This window comes from Saccostrea cucullata, unplaced genomic scaffold, assembly GCF_032062105.1.
Source record: "Saccostrea cucullata isolate Sc308-1 unplaced genomic scaffold, CSIRO_AGI_Scuc_v1 ctg12554, whole genome shotgun sequence".
Lineage (NCBI taxonomy): Eukaryota > Metazoa > Mollusca > Bivalvia > Ostreida > Ostreidae > Saccostrea > Saccostrea cuccullata.
The window spans coordinates 1-5,148 of NW_026921077.1; the positions used below are offsets into that span (position 1 = coordinate 1).

Consider the following 5,148-nt stretch of genomic DNA (forward strand, 5'->3'; position numbering starts at 1 on the left):
TTGAGTAAATTAATTAAATAAATAATTTCCAGATTCGGAGTTACATCTATAGTAATTAGTATAATCAAAGTTTTTCAAACTGTTTGTTTTAAGTAATTACAGTAAATTAAGAGTATATTCTAAAGTCAGCTAAAATATATGTCACTAAAATTGTTTTGATAAAAAATCACACCGTGATATTTACATTACGTACAAGGTTAGAAAAGTTTTTTCCCTTACTCAGTGAAATGAAATACACTCAAGCTATTATATAAATATTGCATGTAGTTGAGAGTAACATTGAAAATTTTCACCCCAAGAAAACCATTGTCAACCGAGGTGCAGCCGAGGTTAACAATGGTTTTCGAGGGGTGAAAATTTTCAATGTTACACTCAACTACACGCAATATTTATTATATTATACTGAATGTTTTATACAAATACATATAACAGTAAACCGTGCGCGCATAAATTCTGCGCAGTCGCTATTTTTTAGAATATCACCCGTCGTCAAGTAATGTTGACTGTTGCTACGCTGGAGTGCGTGGCTTCATTATTCAGCGGGTAATAATGTTTTTAGCGTGTGTTTCTCGACCAATCAGATTCAACTAATTTACATAAAGTATAATATTCATTTTTGTAATTTTCATTATTGAAAATTTACCTTGCAGTATAATCAGAGCATAGTCCCATGGATACATTGTATATAGGAGAAATCTCTGTCAATAGATAAAAAGGGGGAAAATTAATATGAAACAAATGTTGTTTTATGATATATGTACAGTTTAGTGAAACGCAGATATTGAATGAACAAATGAAACCCTATTTCGTTCACAACCATGCGTTAAATAAATGATTTTTCAATTTTTTCTTAATTTTTTTTAACTTGCATCTCATTTTGTTAATTCTAACACAATAAATGTAAAGATTAAAAAAAAAAAATTATTTGCATTAGAAACAAAAAATTTTTACTTGAAAGGTATAAAAAGGATGGAAACAAGAATCGTTTAAGAGTCTGACTTGAAAATCTAAAAAAAAAAAAAAGAAAATTGAATTAATGATAACTGTTTTAGTGAATTTCCAGTGAACAAAACAATTACTTTTTAAAACTAAAATCATTTACAACAGACAAAGATAATTCTTATAGTAAATGTACTTCTTACCTTAGATTTTGTTATCGTTCTCATTTCGAGTTAGATCCCAAAATTTTCATGCAAGGTTAGTCTGTCTTAGATAACGATTTTCTCGTATAGTCGGTGATTAATTGTGAAATTAGGTTCAAAATTGAAGTATTGCGTGAAGCGTAAAAAAAGTTTGATAAGTACTAGGATTTGCAAAAAGGCAAAGTTTTTTTTTTTATTTTAATCAATAGATATTAAGTTTACTGTAAATTTTATTTGAACAATAATAAAAGTGCAAGCTTTCCTGGCGTTAATTTATTTAAAGAGTTTTTTTTTCCAATCAGAAAAACAAAAACATAATTTATTTTTCCTAATGTGTTTTCTCCTTTGAAAAGGATTAAAAATCATGTGTGCTGAAGTGAAAATTGATAAAAACAACTTGCAAAGATAATTTCACCAATAGTAAATCAAAATCAAAAGACATAAAAAGTGTCTACATCTAAAGGGATATAATGTTTGTTAAAAGAATGGTAGCTTTTTTTTTTTTTTTTTTTTTTTGAATAGAAACATACCAATTTTGTTCAACTGACAGTTAAATCTTTTGACAATCTGATTTGAAAAAGGAAATCACTTTTCTTTAATCAACTTTCTTCCCATTTTTTTTAAACTAGTCATATGTTACACGCGTGTTGCCGCATCCATTAAAGCGTCTGCTTCTAGAGTCGCTGAAAAAAAGAACGTGATCCTTACGTCGTGGGTTCGAATCCACTACGGCAGCGTATATAAAGTGAGGATCTGTGACGCAGTAGGTATTAGTACAAATTAAAAAAGAGTCTCCACTGCCTAATGTCACTAAGTGTAGAGCAATGGTATCAGTAGCCCTCTATCGGCAAGTGGCATTTCCATACTTATGAAAAATGCTAAGAGGGACGTTAAACAATTGAACAAAGAAAAAGAATGAGCTTGGGCATTAGAATTTTATGCAGAAAACATACGGTCGACTTTCAATTAATCGTACTACAATAAAAATAAATAATAAATATGAGATGAAACACCAAAGAAGATTTTTGTTGTTGTTACCTCTTTGGACTTGTGTTGATCGTACAATGTCGAAATGTACTGTTTTTATCTTAAATCTTCAATATGAGCAATAGTTTGAGTGAGAAATATGCCTTAATACACTTGATTGTAGCTTCTTCAGTGGCCTGAACATTACAAATAAAACCATTAACAGACATAAATATACAAAAGCTTCAATTAAAAAAGCCATTCCAGGAAAAATATGTGCAGTGACACCGTACTATGTTCAAAAATATAAGTGATCCCAAAAATTTATTGAAGTTTCTGCGGCGGTAAGTATGGCAAATAACTTCCCCGCTTCATCTACGTCAACGGCTTTACTAGCCAATGAACGCAGAGCGGAAGTTGACATTCCAGCCATAGCTCCTATGGCAACCGAAACAAACACCATCCAGGTAGTATTGCGAGAATCCCGCCCACACCAAACGAACTAATTTACATAAAATTCCCAGCATGACTATTGTGACATCAGGAAGCATTAGCTTGTTGGAGAAGCGAAGAAAAAAGAAATAGACACACACCCTTAACGGCGTACTCTAAAGACAACAGGTATCCATACCAAGGTTTTGGCCAACTGACGGTCTTCTCGTTATGAAGAGAAGATTAATGTCACCCTCCCCTGTCCTGCAGACCTGGGTCACCAAACAAATTACCAGAAGTGCAATGATCATTTTTCTATCGTTTAAAAACCTACGTCTTGTTACAACAGTTATTACCTATTTTAAATTCGATGGCCGAAAAATTTCACACACTTCGCATTTCTTTTCTTTGGATTTCTGCTCTCTGTTTGAATCTACTGTTTCATCAATTAATAAAATGGTTAACAAAATGGACATTCCATGAAGTATTGTGACGCAAACAAATGCAACACTAATCAAACAGACTTTGTATTATTCCGAAAGTAGAGATCCTAAGACAAACACCAAAATTCATAGCTAAAAGAATACTTCAAGGGTCTTTGTTCGATTTCCATGTAGTGAAATATCACAAACCATGCTATTAACGGCCATCGTTATAACAGAGCTTTTCCCAAAAAGTCCTTGAAGTCCGAGGCCAAAAAATAATAGGGGTATCCTGTACATAGGCACCAAGTCGCTGAGTATGTAGAACACGGCTGCGAAGACACTACCTAAACTTGGAAGGAAGATAGGTATTTTTCTTCCATATCGATCACTGTATGACCCGCAAAGAAGAGCTAAAGGAATGGCGGGAATATTCAAAAGCAATCTGTAGTAAATCAAATAATTTCCCGACAGGCTTTGCATGTGATCTTCAAGTTCCGCGTTTTTCTCTAGTTCCTTGCAGGTTATGTTTGGAGATTGTTTATATGAGAGGTGTCGTAACACACTGCACTGACTAAGTATGGTTTTGTTGTCGTGTCTAGCATGGATTCTCCAATCTTGTATACAAAGAACACAATGTTTACGGTGATTAAATTTAACTCCTCTGGCGACATTTTTTCCCATACAAAAATATTATTACAAAAAGGGTGGTCAAGACATGGACGAGATGGCGGCCACCTTTTCTGAAAAAAAATAATAAATTCTTTAAATTTAAAAACATCCAAGATAATTTAGATCATTAATGGTAAATCTTTTATTTATACACTGAATTGACGACAGATTTTTCCGTTATTGTCCGATCATGACAAAGAGCACACGGCGGGTTTGACCAGTTGGCAGGAAATGCTTACTCCTCAATAGCACCTGATCCCACATCTGATGTTTCCTCTGCTCCTCTTTGTATTGTTTATAGACTTTTGATCTTGAATACTATTCGTTATCTACACATGTTTCATCATTATTCTAATGTCAGTCGCTTCTATTTCAGTGTAATTCGAAATTTAAAAAAACATGAATTTTCAATGAAGACCTTGAGTATTTTCAATTTTTTCTTATCTATTATAGCGCAGAATTGATTTTTGAGTGAAATAGGATATGTTTATTTTTAACTCTTTCTAACTCAGCCAAGCCAAGGGCTCACGTGAACTTTTTCGGACCGAATCTAAATTTGTCTATTGTCTGTCATTGTTGTTGTCGTCGTTGTTGTTAACTTTTTATATTTTCATTTTCTTGTCAAGATCCACTTGGTCAGTTTTAACCGAACTTGCAACTAAGTATTCTTAACTAAAGGGATTTTAAACATGTGCGCTTGAGCGGTTACATCATCTCCCAAGGGATATAGTTACGAATTCTTAAAAAAAAAAATTAACAGCATTGTTAAATTTGTACCTGAGAGGCGGTTGTTGGACCATCAATGGGTAAAAGGAAATATGGTCACATAAGATTTATTTTTATCTTTTCATTCCTTTTATGTCAGCAAGAAATGCCTAGCATATAAATCTCAATTGAAAAACCATTCTATTCAGGAAATTATCACTTAGAATGATGAAAAGAAATAATTTTTACATTTTTCTTTGAAGACTGTCGAGGGTAATAAATAATGAAAGGCAATGGTAATCTTACGATCTTAGTAAAGTGATGCATGCAGTATAACGAAATATATGTTTTCTTAATGATGTGTGCAAGCTCACCTTGGATGGCACGGATGTGATTTACATGTCACATTTTACATGGATGTGACCTGCATATCACATCTTGTGGCCTATTTTGTTTTGATGTGCCATCTATTTGCTAACTTTTTTATATGATGTTTTGATTGTCTTGTCTTACAGATACTTTTTCTAGTCATTTTTGGGGGATCAACATTATCATATTTTACGTAACTGATAAGCAAAGCTTGTGAATCTGATCACCTTCTTGTTTGTTAAATTGTTCACATTTATATCGTCATTTTAATAAATGACATTATTCATCTACATGAAAGTGTTTTATTTGACTTTTACAAAATTAGCAAAAACAAGCTGCGGTGATCTTGCCTATAAGCATTAGAAGACATAAAACAACAATTATTAGAATAATAATTGTATTTATGTATTTAATGCGATAATTTGTTTGGAGGTTTCCAG

The 5,148-nt window shown here is 32.6% G+C and overlaps 1 pseudogene; it reads right to left on the bottom strand.

The window, feature by feature from the left end:
* Positions 1-2,238: 2,238 nt before the first annotated feature.
* Positions 2,239-3,636, bottom strand: LOC134259111 (proton-coupled folate transporter-like; annotated as a pseudogene).
* Positions 3,637-5,148: the final 1,512 nt, after the last annotated feature.